Raw genomic sequence first — 15,453 nt, forward strand, 5'->3', positions numbered from 1 at the left:
TCCCAGTATAGCTTAGCTTGAAGCAAGGTCCATATTAATGCAGTTTGCCTAAATAATGGTTCAGCTGGTAAAGATGTCATCACCAAGTTGCACTTGTTGTATTTTATTTTAATTTGGTGAATACTGTGTAATGCACCTGGGCTTGAAGTCTTGAAGTAATAGTGCAACTATCAGTAATAATACTATATTTTATTGTTATTATCTATTAGTTTAAATACAGTGATCCCTCACTATATCGCGCTTCGCCTTTCGCGGCTTCACTCTATCGCGGATTTTATATGTAAGCATATTTAAATATATATCGCAGATTTTTTGCTGGTTTGCGGATTTCTGAGGACAATGGGTCTTTTCATTTCTGGTACATGCTTCCTCAGTTGGTTTGCCCAGTTGATTTCATACAAGGGACGCTATTGGCAGATGGCTGAGAAGCTACCCGGCTTACTTTTCTCTGTCTCTCTCTTGCGCTGACTATCTGTGATCCTGACGTAGGGGGTGTGAGCAGGGGGGCTGTTCGCACACCTAGACGATACGGACGCTCATCTAAAAATGCTGAAAGATTATCTTCACGTTGCTACTTTCTGTGTGCAGCTGCTTAGTGAAGCGACATGCTGCACGGTGCTTCGCATACTTAAAAGCTCAAAGGGCACGTATTGATTTTTGACTTTGTTTTTCTCTGGCTCTCTCTCTCTCTCTCTCTACTCCTGACGGAGGGGGTGTGAGGTGAGCTGCCGCCTTCAACAGCTTTGTACCTGCGGTGCTTCGCATACTTAAAAGCCAAACAGCCCTATTGATTTGTTTGCTTCCTCTCTGTTTCCTTTGAAGAAGAAGATATGTTTGCATTCTTTTAATTGTGAGACAGAACTGTCATCTCTGTCTTGTCATGGAGCACAGTTTAAACTTTTGAAAAAGAGACAAATGTTTGTTTGCAGTGTTTGAATAACGTTCCTGTCTCTCTACAACCTCCTGTGTGTCTGCGCAAATCTGTGACCCAAGCATGACAATATAAAAATAACCATATAAACATATGATTTCTACTTCGCGGATTTTCTTATTTCGCGGGTGGCTCTGGAACGCAACCCCCGCGATGGAGGAGGGATTACTGTATTATGCAGTTTAATGATGATAAAGTTGTTTAAAAAGTCACTTTAACGTGTCAGTGGGCAGAGATTGTTAACATTAACAGAAGGTGTAGTTGGTTAACAAAAAATATTTACTATTTATTCCTTTTTTAAGACATATTCGGTGCAATACAATTTTTGACAAGCACTTCTGGATATTTTACTAAGTCTAAATGCCTCTTTGTATGGTTGAAAATATGTTGTCAAAATTATAGTTTGTTTTTGCAAAATTTGTTCAATAAAAAGGTTCTATATTTTGACTGCATCTGTCATGCAATGTGATACCTTCTCCATTAGTGCCACCCCCTTGAAAACTATCAATTTATAGGGCAATGCAAAACTGTATTAATACTTGTGTGCACATTAAAATGTTTTTTTTTTGTACAATGTACAATACTCTTTGACAGTGGAATAGGTTATTCTTAGCCAGTAATTGCAGTGGAAAATGTGGTTAACATCCACTCATGCATGGGGGAAAAAAATACCGTCTAATACCGTGAAACAGGGATAACTTAGAAAAATACCGTGATATAGAATTTTGGTCATACCGCCCACCCCTAGACTGCACCCTCTGCACACAGTCACCTCTGATGATCACGGGGTCCATGAGGGGCCTGGTCCTCCTAAAATCCACCACCAGCTCCTTGGTTTTGTTGGTGTTCAGTTGTAGGTGGTTTGACCAACCAGTTCTTGATTTTCTTTCTGACCCAAGTTTTGTTGGAATTCATTGCAAAACACAGTTTTACAAGAAAGTGTATTCTTTTGAATTGAAGAAGGTAATCGGTAGGAAGATTGTTTGAGTTTGATTTTTCACTTGTTTACATGTTCACATAAGTGTTTCTCTTTGATTGTGGTCAATTGAATGTTCAAGCATGTACCCCCCCCCCGCCTTCCATCCATTGGCAGACAATTTACTAACACTGAATCGTGTTTTACTTATGTTGGGGGAGTCGAGCTAAAGTTAGAAAATGGAGCGACCCTGCACAAAACTGAAACTCCGTGGAGTCTCCACCCTTCTCAATGCACTTGCCTGGATTCCAGCAGAATAAAAGGTTTTGTCTTGTCCTCACCACCAGTCGTGCACCGTTTTCTTCACGTCGTCATCTGTTCTTAAATCGACGACCACCCAGATGCTTTTTTAGCAGTCCAAAAAGGGTGGAAATCACACAGTGCCAAATCTGGTGAATAAGGTGCAAGTGGCAATACCTCATAATTCAGGTTCTCCATACAATCCTTGGTGTTCTTGGCAGTGTGTAGGACGTTGTCTTGCTGCATTCCCTGCTGCTTGGATTGAGTAGCAGGCGTCACGTTGGTCTCCAGCAAGTTGCAGTAGTTTGCACTAGTGACTGTAGGACCCCCTGGCATGTAGTGTTCGACAATATCTCTGGTGCACAGGTGGTGGCAACAACCAGACAAAAGCTTTTTATTCTGCTGGAATCCTGGCACTGCCAAGCAGGTGGCGCAAGTGCATTTGGAAGGGTGGAGATGACATTGAGAAATGACCCCATCAGTTTTGTGAAGGTTCATTCCATTTTCTCACTTTAGCTTGACTCCCCCTTGTACAAACAGCAATAACGTTTACAGGCTGCACATTTTGGCAGCCCATGCAATCACTTGAATGTGTTTACTACTTTTGAGGTTGTTTTTTTCTTTTTATTAGTACTTGAAGTGGAAAAAAGTAACCTCTGGTACTTTTGGTTTGGAAGCCTCTTCATTGATCAGGGTTCCCCCTTTAAAGTTGATGCGATTGTGTATGTAAAAGATTCTGAAGAACGAGAGCTGTGGGAGGGAGTTGAAGGGGTTGTCGGGCATCGCTGTTTAAAGTGATTTAAATGATTTCAGAGGGCAAGAGTTTCCCTTTCAAAACTTGTAGATGTAAATGACTGTTATAATGGAGGAGCTCGTGGGGGAAGTTAAACCTAGAAATCACAACACTTTTTTTCTACACAGTCTCCCCATTTGTAGAGAGTGGGTTGTCATTTCTACATGGTGTGACTGAAATGGATTCAAAGACCCTTCAAACGAAAGTCTGCAATGTGCACTTCAGTCACATCTACAGTCGTGGCCAAAAGTTTGGAGAATGACCCAAGTGGTTTGGTTTTCATAAAGTATGCTGATTCAGTGTTTTCAGATCTTTTTGTCAGATGTTTCTCTAGTATACTGAAGTAGAATGACAAGCAGTTCAGACGTTTCAAAGGCTTTTATTGGCAATGACATGAAGTTAATGCGCAGTCAATATTTGTAGTGTCGGCCCTTCTTTCTTTTTCAAGACCCCTGCAATTTGCCCTGGCCAGGCTGTCAATCAACTTCTGGGCCAAATCCTGACTAATGGCAGCCCATTCTTTGCATAACCAGTGCTTGAAGTGTGTCAGAATTGGTGGGTTTTTGTTTGTCCACCCACCTCTTGACCACAAGTTCTCAATGGGATTAAGGTCTGGGGAGTTTTCTGGTCATGGACCCCAAATTTTCAATGTTTTGTTCCCCCAAGCCACTAAAGTCACTTTTTGCCTAATGGCCTGGCGCTCCATGTTGGAAAGTGCATTGCTGGTCACCAAACTGTCCTTGGATGTTTGGTAGAAGTTGCTCTCAGAGGATGTTTTGGTCCCATTCTTTATTCGTGGCTGTGTTCTTAGGCCAAATTGTGAGTGAGCCCACTGCCTTGTCCGACATGCTTTACTGTTGGCATGACACAGGACTGATGGTAGCACTGCTCACCTTTTCTTCAGTTTTTTCCGGATACAATATAGTTTATTTTTTGTATAGCCCAAAATCACACAAGAAGTGCTGCAATGGGCTTAAACAGGCCCTGCCTCTTGACAACTCCCCAGCCTTGACTCTCTAAGAAGACAAGAAAAAACTCCCAAAAAAAACATGTAGGGAAAAAATGGATGAAACCTCAGGAAAGGCAGTTCAGAGAGCGACCCCTTTCCAGGTAGTTTGGTTGTGTAGTGGGTGTCAAAAAGAATGGGGGCAATACAAGAGAACAGAACAAATCCTCAATACAGTATGCCCCAAACAATCAAAGGGGATTCACCAGAGAAAATGACTTGACCCCAGTAGTCCTCAGCAGTCCATTTCCAGAATCTGTCTGTCCCTGATGTTTTTCTTGGCTTCTTTGCTGCCCTTCTTGGCCCCCACCAGGCCATGAGTACTGAGAAAAGCGCTATATAAATGTAATGAATTATTATTATTATTATTATCCTCCAAAAGTCTTCATCTCACTCCTGCCTGCCAGCATTCGAGAGCCAGCTCTGCCCTGGTGGTGCCCGCAGCTGAATCAACTTTACAAGACGCTCCTGGCAGTTGCTGGACTTTCTTGGACACCCTGATCCTTTTTCACCTCTCTATTCTAACTCTCAGTCAGCATGACAGAGTGATCTAAAGTCTTGTCCTTGTCGGCACTCACCTGCGTTAACGAGAGGATCCCTGAAATGACGTTGGCAGGGCTGACATGCAGTGGTTTGTTGGAATGAAGTTCATTTTCATGGCGGGGTGGGGGGGGACTTTGCATTTAATTGCAATTCATCTGATTCCTCTTCATGACATTCTGGAGTCGGTGCAAATTGCCATCACAAAAACTGAGCCAGCCAACTTTGTGAAAATTCATATTTGTGTCATTCTGAAAACGTTTGGCCACAACTGTACACTGTTTCATTGGTTGTAATTTTAAACTGTGAAGCCGACATGTAAATTAAGGAAAAAGTTGTTTTTGTCCCAAACATTATGGATGGAGCTGTATTCCATGGTCTGTGAGGAGAAAAACGTTTTCATCTTTGAGTGACATTTTCCTTTAACGTTTCCAAATGCATCCCCGTGTTCTTGATGAACTCATTTGATATCTTTGTGACTACTGTTTGGTTCAAGGTACCAACTTAATAGCATTTACTAATTCAAAGGCACTCTTTCCAGTAGTGTAATTCTTTTTTTGACTTTGTTGTACAGGACTAATATGCTTTTGAAAGCCAGATGTGAAATTCTAAAAAATTATAAAGGGCAGAGATCGCTGCTGAACTCTCTCCGCTGTTAACCCTTTGTAAAGCTCAACTCTGTCCAGGACCACGCTATTGGCTGTCAGAAAAGGGTCAAGTGCAGCCGCACTGGGAGATTGGCATTCGTTCACTAAATGTGACGTGGGCTGTGATTGTCAGTTTGGTAATATGACGTGATGCAGTGACGAGATCAGCAAATCTGACCTGCCCCATGACAGAAAGTCACACAGTGTGGATTATCTCTTGACAAAACTGTGATTAGATTACCTTCTGAACTGAAATATGAAAAAATAAAAAAGCTGGTCCACTTTGTGAATTAAGATTTAAAGCTAACTTTGTTTTAAATATGTTAGTTTTCTTAAATTAAACTTAAGTGAATTTAAAAGAAAAGAATTAAGACTATATGTTTGTCTGAGTCATTTTCAAACCTGCTTTGTCTTGAACAGTGTCGCAGGGGGCTGCTGGAGCCTATCCCTGCCTTCATGGGGCTCAAGGCAGGGTGCCAGTCCATCGCAGGGCAAATGCGCACACACCCCCCACACCCAACCACACACTAGGGCCAATTTAATATCACCATTCCATCTAAACCTCAGGTCTATGGGAGGAAAGCCACACAGACACGGAGAGAACATGCAAACTCCACACGGGCAGGACCCTGGATGTTAACCCTGGTCTGTTTATTGCCTGACAGCAGCATTACCAGTGTGCCACCCCGATATGTTTGTTTTATATAATAACTGACTGCTCTAGTTTGGGGTGGGGGGGAAGAGAAGCCCCCAGTCCCGTGGACACCGTGACCTTGTGGCTAAAGCCCACCTTGCCGTAACATTTGCTAAACTGACACAAATGAGCAGGCAGGCCTGAACACACCTACACAAGTGAATAAAGAGACTTAGCGGATTGGGGCAGGAACTTCATCAGACCCCCAAGAGTAGTGAAGTCTAGTAAGGGTCCATTCCCCTACAGAGTGTGTTGTGCTTTGCCCTTTATACGAGGAAGACGCTATAAGAAAAGATTATGGAAACGGCATAAAAATGATACTCGGGCTCAGAAGATTAAGTTGCCTTTTTGAAGTAGAATATAGATAGATACTTTATTAATCCCAAGGGGAAATTCACATACTGCAGCAGCATACTGATACAAAAAACAATATTAAATTAAAGAGTAATAAAAATGCAGGTAAAAACTGACAAAAACTTTGAATAATGTTAACGTTTACCCCCCCCATAACAAACGGCTAGTCAAAGAAAATGTCGGGTTCTTTCAAGTTTAGAGAAACTTAAGTGGGGAGCAAATGATGCTTTGGTTTGCTTTTCAGGTAAAAACAGGCCCATAATTTGCCAAATGTAAAACGCGACCTGGGCCTTTGCATCATTTTTTTTTTATTGCTGCATTAGAACCCTCCACATGCTCGTCAACAGGCTAAATGTAATTTCTCAATTGCATGAATGTCTTTTGTTTCCCTTTTAGGCCCCAGTAGCTATGAATAATGAACGCTTTGAAAAGAATTAGTTGAATGCCAGTGTGACAAATCAAGGTTTCTTGTGATATGATCGAAAGAAATGTGCAATATTACTCTTTCTGTGTGACTTGTGGATGCTAAGCTGAATTGTTCATAGCAAGGCCGACGCACAGAAGCGAACCGCCGCACCAATTCATTCACCGCCCAATTCCTACGGTTGGTTCAGGGACAGGTTAAACCTCTTCATTTAAAAAACAAAGCCGACTCCTTTCAGCTGGAGTTGTGATGTTTATGATGATCCAAAGCCCTTGAAGACCGCCTCACTCCAGTTTAGACAGTCTTGGCTTGTTCCATAGCCAATTTGATTTGCCAAAGAAATTTTAAATGTTACATTGGGATGTCGGGTTCTTCAAACTCCTCCCACGTCACCAGAGTCCTCCAGGTTGGGTTCATTAATGACATTTAATTGGCCCCAGCATGAGCGCGCATCTTTGTGAGTGGGCCCTGCGGATGACTGACATCTCATTCAGGGTTCTTTCCTGTTTTGTGCTCGGTGCTGCTGTGGAAGACTCTGGACCCCTCCCAGCTCGCTGAATTGTACAGAATGAGTTAGAGTGGGTCTGCAGTGGATTCAGAAAATATTCAGACCCCTTCACTTTCTGCATACTTTATTGAGTTGTAGATTTCACTTTACATGGATCAAGTGGCCATCACTGCCTATCAGTTTATTTTCAATAACCCATAAAGACAACGTGACTACCTGTTGTTGTTTTCAGAAAGGTTTGCAGAGACTGAAATCTCTTGATCCTAGAAGTATTCAGACCTTTCATATAGGGTTGAGTCTTCTTGTGAAAGCTCTGTACAAGCTTTGCACACCTGGGCAGTTTACCCATTCTTCCTGGCAGAACCTCTCAGGCTCCGTTAGATTGGATAGGAAGTGTCTGTAAATTGGCTAAAAAATCCATCCATCCATCCATTTTCCAACCCGCTGAATCCAAACACAGGGTCACGGGGGTCTGCTGGAGCCAATCCCAGCCAACACAGGGCACAAGGCAGGAACCAATCCCGGGCAGGGTGCCAACCCACCGCAGGACGCACACACACTAGGGCCAATTTAGAATCGCCAATCCACCTAACCTGCATGTCTTTGGACTGTGGGAGAAAACCGGAGCGCCCGGGGGAAACCCACGTAGACACGGGGAGAACATGCAAACTCCACGCAGGGAGGACCCGGGAAGCAAACCCAGGTCCCCAGATCTCCCAACTGCGAGGCAGCAGCGCTACCCACTGCGCCACCGTGCTGGCTAAAAAAATCAAAAAACTGAAATCTATCCTTTTGTTGTGGTACTCCAAATTGTGCTTGAGATGTGTCTAGAATTTGATTGGTGGACGTTATTTAGAAAGACGCGTGTCCCTGTGTATAGAAGGTCATACAATTCACACTGCATGGCAGGACATAAACCAAGCTGGTGAAGTTCAAGGAACTCTGTAGACCTCCACAATCAAATTGTGTTGAGGCATTTATCAGGGTAAGGGGATCTAAAACGTTGAGTATTCCCAACATTATTTCTTCTTCGTTCGACTGCAGCCCAATGGCCTCAAAAATGTGAAGTGGAAAACGTTTGGAACCATAAGGATGCTTCCTGGAGCTGGCCATTAGGCATAACTGGTGGGGGAGAAGGACCTCGGTCAGGGACATGACCAAGAACCCAATGGGCTCTCTAACTGAGCTTCAGAAGTCCTCTGCTAAGATGGGAGAACCTGTTGGAAGGATGAGCATCTCAGGAGCTATTCATCTAACCAGTCTTGAGTAAAAGGCATTTAAAATACTGTAGGAGCATAAGGACAAGAATTCCCTGGTCTGTGGAGACAAAAACTGAACTCTGGACATTTGTCAAAGCACCGTGTCTGGGGCACTGCTCATGACCTGCCTAATGCTGTCCGTGCAGTGAAGAATGATGGTGCTATGGAGGTGCTTCTCAGCGGCAGGGACAGGGAGACTGGTCAGAATCGAGGGAAGGATGAGTTTGGCCAAATACAGAGAGGTGCTTGAATGAAACCTGCTGCAGAGTGCATGTCATCTCGGACTAAATGTAAATTGTAATATGACGTGTTATATTTTCCAGTTTCACATGTACTGATGTGACTCCAGTCAAGTTGGGGAGTACAGCGCATTGCCGCACCCACCGCACAACGAAACCGCTCTGGATCCTGGCTGGCAATCCTCTAAGCAGAAACTTTTTGCTAGTGGGGAAAAAAAAAATTGATTCCCCCTTTATTTTTTTTCTCTTAGTCTTTTGTTAAAAATGCTTTTTAAATTTTGCATTGTGGCAGACGACCTGGGACCTGGCCCCACCGGGACGCCTGGAGAAGGGAAGGACCGGGAGAGGGGCAATATCTTTCCTGGGGCGCAAGAGGGCAGCCCCTCTGGATTACATCAGGACCATGGATTGGGAGCTTGGAGACTCAACCCTGTTGGGGTCCATGGCCACCACCAGAGGGCACCCGGACAGCTCCGGAGCCTTGGCATGCAGCACTTCCGCCACACCCGGAAGTGTTGCCGGATGTTAATCAGGAAGCAGCTGGCGCACTTACGGGTGCAGTATTAAGGAGGCCGCCTCACTCCACTCGGGGAGCCGTAGTCGGGTGGAAGAGGGCGGAGCTTGCGAGGAGTGGAGCAGAGGCGGCAATAGAGAGAAGAACAGAAAGGACTGAGTTTATTGTGGTGGTTGGTGCACTGTGCGTGTACAGAGGAAACAAAATAAAAAGCGTGTGTTTTGGACATCTGGCTGTATCCGGGCATCTTTCACAGTATGGTTTGCGTTTTGTTTAATGCTACCCAATGTTTGTAACTTCTTTAATATAAAAAGCCACAGCAGCATGACTACCACCTTTGAAACCCAAACTTGAACAGGTTAAGGTGCTAAAAGGATGCCTGATGATTCCCATTGGCAGTGATGAAGTGCCTTGTATCTCGTATGTTGTGCGCTTTCCTTAGCGTTAGAACTGAGTGTCACTCGGCCGATAAAAACAATGTTAAGAGTTAGTCTCGAGTATCACTCGGGCAGTGGTACAGACACATCTCGCATAAGACCCGAGGGTTATTTGGGCTGTAAAAGTGCCAACAGCGCTAGTGCAGTGTGTTACTTGGACAACACTGTAGGCATGTCCTGTGTAAAAGTCACGCCTAAATGTTACCCGGGCAGTGGTGTAGCCACATCTCCTCGCCTCATAATGGCGTCTCGTAAGAAACGCCTCTCAGCAGCAGAGGTGAGGCAGTGGAATTGAATGGGATTGCGGTGACGCTCACATCACTTGCACATGTGCAGTTTGCTATTCATATTATTTGTGTCATTGTTATACTTTGTACATTTCTGCCTTTGAACTTTTAGTGTTTTGCATGCTTTACAGTAGAAAGATATTTAATAAAAATATCATTTTTCAAGCCAAAAAATGAAGCGCTAAGGAGGCTACTCAACACAGTAAATTATCAACGTAACACCACGGACTGTGAGTCGGGAGTCCCAGGAGGTGTGTGCCAACTCCATAGCCACTATTTGGGCCATGTTTGTAGCTACGCAATACTGCAAAGCCATGTATTTGATGTAGTCAACTCATGCATGTAATTGTATTTTGTGATCACTTTTATTTTAAAGTGTACCTCATTGTTACAAAAATTAACAAAAAGTGATAAATTATGACTCCTTAATTTCCCTAAAAAATGTAAAATGCTATAAATGTCAAAGTATTTCATGAAATCCCTCAACGTGTGATAATGTTACGCCATGCATACACTTTCTGACTTTTTCTGTTTCTGATTTGTGAAAGTCCAGATATAAAATTTATTCTGTGAAATTCAAATTCAGCAAACATTCATATGCCTTCTAGGCTTGTGTGGTGTACTGATACTGAGAAAGTACAGAAATACCCACATTTACATTTTTACAATGGTACGGTACCAGCATGTCTGGATTTTGGTTACTGGAAGTAAATGTCAGCTTTTTTCTCAATCCTTCGTAACCCCCTCTCGTGGGTCGGGGAGGTATTGTGTGTGTGTGTGTGTGTGTCTCTCTCTCCCTCCCTCCTCTTCCAGGGTCCCCACCCATCCGCCACAACACCATTGGGACTTCAAGGGGCATCCATCAGTCACATTGCTTCGACACAGTCGGGAATTGGTGTGTCACGTCAGGGAGGCCAGAGTACACACCAGTGTTTAGGAGTCATGTTATTTGGCTCCGAAAGCTGATATTGATACTAGACTCCACATTTTAGTACTTGCCCAACACTAAAGCCAGCTTGCATTATTCAGATGGCGTTTGTTAGGTTAATCAAGTCATCTGTCATAGACAATTGCTGAATCGTTCACAAAATAATCTTTAGCGGTGGCTGTACTTTGTCATCTGCTGTTGGTGTTGTACTGCCGTCACAAGTTTGTGGGAGACGTACGCCAATGCGCAGTGGACGCATGACCTGCTTGTACCGAATACTGCTGCCAGGTCTCGATTGAGCAAATACTGTCAACGTAAGTCTTGCTTACAGTGTTGTCAAAAGCCAGCCCTACAAATAATATACGGAGTATTAGAGGGGGCTGTTCCAATTTGGTACCCACTGAGCAAATAATTGCAGTCAGCAAAGTGCTTGTGTCCGCCTCATGCCCTGACTTTTGCCTCCCTGTAGATGTTTGTCAGTAAATACAAATGTGGGTTGCTGTAGTGTAGACTGCCGCTTCACATGTTTTGTGCATTGTGGCCTCTGCTACACACACATAATGGAGGAAGGGGGACTACACCCTGATCTTAGAATGATGCCTGTGCAATTTTACTGTAGATATGGCAGTATAAGAATAAATGGTAACAGCCATGACTAGAGAAAATACAGGCGTCTTTATACAGGATGAGCCAAAAAGAAGTACCACGTTTCAAACATTCTACAAAAACCCTACAAGGTAAAATAAATTTCATTATGACACAAGAAATGGTATACAAAATAGATTTTTTTTCACTTTGTTTAAAAAGATGTCTTTAAGGTGGTGGCCATCATTAACGATAAACTTCTTTGAGACTATTTCCGAACGTTCATGTGACTCGTTCTTCCATTTCATGGGGAATATAGGGGATTTCATGGCGAATGGCATCCTTGAGGGCTTCAAGGTTTTGAGGTTGGTGTGTGGATACCTTCGACTTGAGATAATAGCCCCCAAGAAGAAATCACACGGAGCGAGATCAGACGAACGTGAAGGCCGCACAGGGAGATCAGCTTCCCCGGAAACATCTCCCATGAAACTTGATGGATCTCTGCACCATTTGAGCTGTTGAAACGGCATCCTCTTGAAACCAGGCATCCACTACCTCCATTTCTTCCATTTCTCTAGCATTTCAACGTAACGTTCTGAAGTAACGGTGACTGTTGCTTCCCCCTCCTCAAAAAAAGTAAGGGCCTACAATGGCAAATTCCACAACAATGCACCAAACTAACACGTGTTCACTGTGCAGGGGTCTCTGAAGTTCACAAGTGTTTGTTTCAGCCCAACAGCGAAGGTTTTGTTTATGCAACCATTTAAATGGAAATGTGCCTCGCCGCTGCACATGACGATGGCATCCTGATGAACGGTTTGCAGAATGTTGGTGCACAACCCTCTACAGCTCTGCCAGTCTCTCTCAACGAGTTCCTGCACTCCCATCATTTGTGGATGGATGGAACTTAAGGTCCTAATGGGGGGGTGTGTTGAAAATGGCAATGGCTGAACGTCTAGGAGACTGCAAAATGAAAGCCCTTCAGCTTGGATGTTTTCAGGCATTCGAGGACGGCCTGGAGATTTTCTGTATCAACGTTGTACCCGTCTGTCTAAATTTAGCCACTCACTGAAGAATTGTTTTCCGATTTGAGATGTCACCGTTGGGAGGAATGCTGAAGTGCGTTCGGAAGGCGTGTTGCGTAGTGGCGATGGACTCGTTTTTGAAGAACGCTTCGACAGTGAAAACACGGTGCACACTGGACCGACTGAATAGTACCAGGGATTGCCTATCAAAGGAACCCCCCTCCACCCTGACCCACTTGATTCCCTCTACCTCGCACAATGACCTTGAGAGATGTGGTACTTGGTACATTTTGGCTCACCCTTTATTTCAGTGACCTGTCCAAGAATCTGAGCGTCTCAAGCACGGATCACAATGCAGTCCTAGATTGCAGGTCTTAAGGTTGTGGCCGCCAGGCCGGTTCAGGTTTCAGTTTCTTTCTGCTGTAGAATTTTAGCTACAGTGCTGCATTATGGGTTTCAGTCAGTGATTGTGCTTTAATTTGTAGTGAATGAAGTTCTTGCTTGGTGCTCTGTTTTAATCTCTAGTGGTATTAACCGTACAGAAGTGTGCTACCAGCCCCTGAAGATCTGATGTAGAGGAAATAATTTGTTATTAAAAGCTAAAAATAGGGTTGTCTCTTGGAGCAACTAGGGGACAGACAATTAAATTGCGTCTATAACGGCGCTCTGTTTTTTCCATAGCTAATTCTTGTCACTCCTCCTAATCTGTAGCTCAAAAAGATCCTTATTCCTTGGGCATCTGTCATTCACTCACTTGCTAAAGCTAAGTCGAGGATAAAATGTCATGAATTGCTGCTGCTTTAACATTCCCTCTAGTATTGATCTGAAAGTAGCTGATTGCAGTTGTTGGCCAGATGAGTGCCACATAGAATTTAATGTCACCTTATGTATTCAGTAGCACAATCCGACGCAACTGACTTGGATGTGACAGGGGTTTAAGGATGAGAGCTCTTAATGGCTGACAGATGGTTAATGGGGGCGATGTTAATGGCCTGGTTAGCTGGTGTGTAATTGGGACCGATCCGCAAGAGGCTGCAAATTTCAAGGACATGTTTACCGTTTGCATATTCCTGTCGCTTCTGCTGGAATACTTAAGGTGCCTAAAGAATTAACTAGTAGCTGCTGATGCAGTGGCACATGAGGTCCAGGCTTAAATCAAATCATTTAAATCCATTTCTGGTCGTGTTGTGACATTATGCAAGTACAAAAAGGGACTCTATGATGGCGTTTTTTTGTAGCTCATTTAGAGGCTCGATTTCTATTTAATTCCCCGACACGGATCTCCTTTAGTCCTTGTTGCTTTGTTGTAGCACTCCACCTCTGTTTTACTTGTGAAGAAGAACATGTTACACTCCCGGTCGCCCGTTTTCACCAGTCTGACCCACCATAGTGAGGTTTCTGATGCTTAGTGTCATTCAGTGGCTTCCATTATCAATTCTCCAACACTCCCAGTTGCCTTATTTCTCCAGCGTCACCCACCATTGTGATGTTTTTTGGATGCTTTAGTGTTATTCTGTGCCTTGCATTTTCAATGCTCATTATCACTGGGCTTTTATATTCTATAAGAGAACCTTGAGTGTATATTTATAGAGTCATTGTTGTCCTGTGTATAGTTCAGTGAAATTATTACTTTTTGTGAGCTAAATGCCACCTTCTGGCACCACGGCTAGTAAGAAAAGCTATAATACCTGGAGACTTTCAGAAGTTGCTTATCATCTACTGTTGAACTGCGGTTATCCACTTAATTATAAAGTACAGATTGGAAGCATAAAGTGCCTGATTAAAAACTTTTAGAACAATTGTGACCACTCATCCCAATGAGGTGGTCCATCCTAGTCCCTTAAATTGTCTGAAATAAAATCAAGTTGAGATTTAAAGGTCCCTAAAGTCTTACTTTCCACCCCACTCCTTAGTAATTTATGCCATGTGTCTGTTTCTTTGTGTGAAGAAAAACTTTGTAACATTTATTCAAATTTTGTCCTTCAATTCTACTAAAATGAACATGGGGATGTAGTTGGAAACTTATTTTAAATTAATAGAAAGGGATCCACCATACTAATTTCCTTTGTAATTTTAAACCCTTCCATCATGCCACGTCTTAATCTCAGTTTGCTTAAAATGAAAAGGTTCGTCTCTGGACAGTGAAATGCACTAAACAGTAAAAGGCCAATACAAGTTCCTTTGGTTAACTTCCCTTTTTTTTTTTTTACTTTCTCCTATATGAAGTACAGGGAAAATACTGGAATCCTCCAATAATTCCGTTTTGAGATTTTGATGAATCTCAACTAAAACGTCCGAAAATAACATTTTTGAAATTGTGTGTGTCTGTGTATGGGTTTGTGTAAACATGATAACTTGAGTACATTTTCACTGAGGACAACCACATTTTGCATACAGGTATCCGGTACAAAACGTATATTTCTGTAAACATTTGGCCTATTTCTGCTAATTGGAAGTGGTGCTTTACCTTTAATTCGTGCAGCTGCACAGTCTGATTTATTAAACTTTTATAATAATTATTCAATATATTTATTTGATTTGTTGTTGTTGGTTCTTTTAATATACATAATCTCTCTCTATAGATGGATAGAGATATATAGATAGATCTATCTCTATAGATATATAAAAAAACTACTTAACGGATTTAGATCGGGTTTTTTCCTAGAATTTGCTTGAACATTCTGGTTGATTTTGCGACTTCTCTCATTGCACTAATAATCATAGTTTGCTTGAGGTACTGATTTGTTTGTGCAATTCCAAGAGATGCAGCGGGCTGAGGCCCTCCTCACTCATGCACTAGCCTCCGGTCGTGTTCCTTACCTCTGCTTAGCTAGCGAACGAGGGAACTACTTAACGGATTTAAATCAGGGTTTTTTTTTCTATAATTTTCTTGAACATTCCAGTTGATTTTGCGACTTCTCTTATCGCGTTAAGTATCATAGTTCACTTGCAGGAGTGATATATTCACGCTAATCTGAGATAGAAGCTGTGGGCCGATGGGAAGGGGAAGTGTGACGTTAGGAGTAGGGAGCTGGACGGGGCCCTCCTCACTGTCCTGCTTCATTA

The 15,453-nt window shown here is 43.0% G+C and overlaps 1 protein-coding gene across 1 annotated transcript in view; it reads left to right on the top strand.

Annotated features, from left to right (window-relative positions):
- ctnnbl1 (catenin, beta like 1) overlaps window positions 1–15,453 on the top strand; it is a 113,824-nt gene that overhangs the window by 7,130 nt on the left and 91,241 nt on the right. The gene's annotated exons all lie outside the window — the stretch shown is intronic.

Source organism: Erpetoichthys calabaricus, chromosome 10 (genome assembly GCF_900747795.2).
Source record: "Erpetoichthys calabaricus chromosome 10, fErpCal1.3, whole genome shotgun sequence".
Lineage (NCBI taxonomy): Eukaryota > Metazoa > Chordata > Cladistia > Polypteriformes > Polypteridae > Erpetoichthys > Erpetoichthys calabaricus.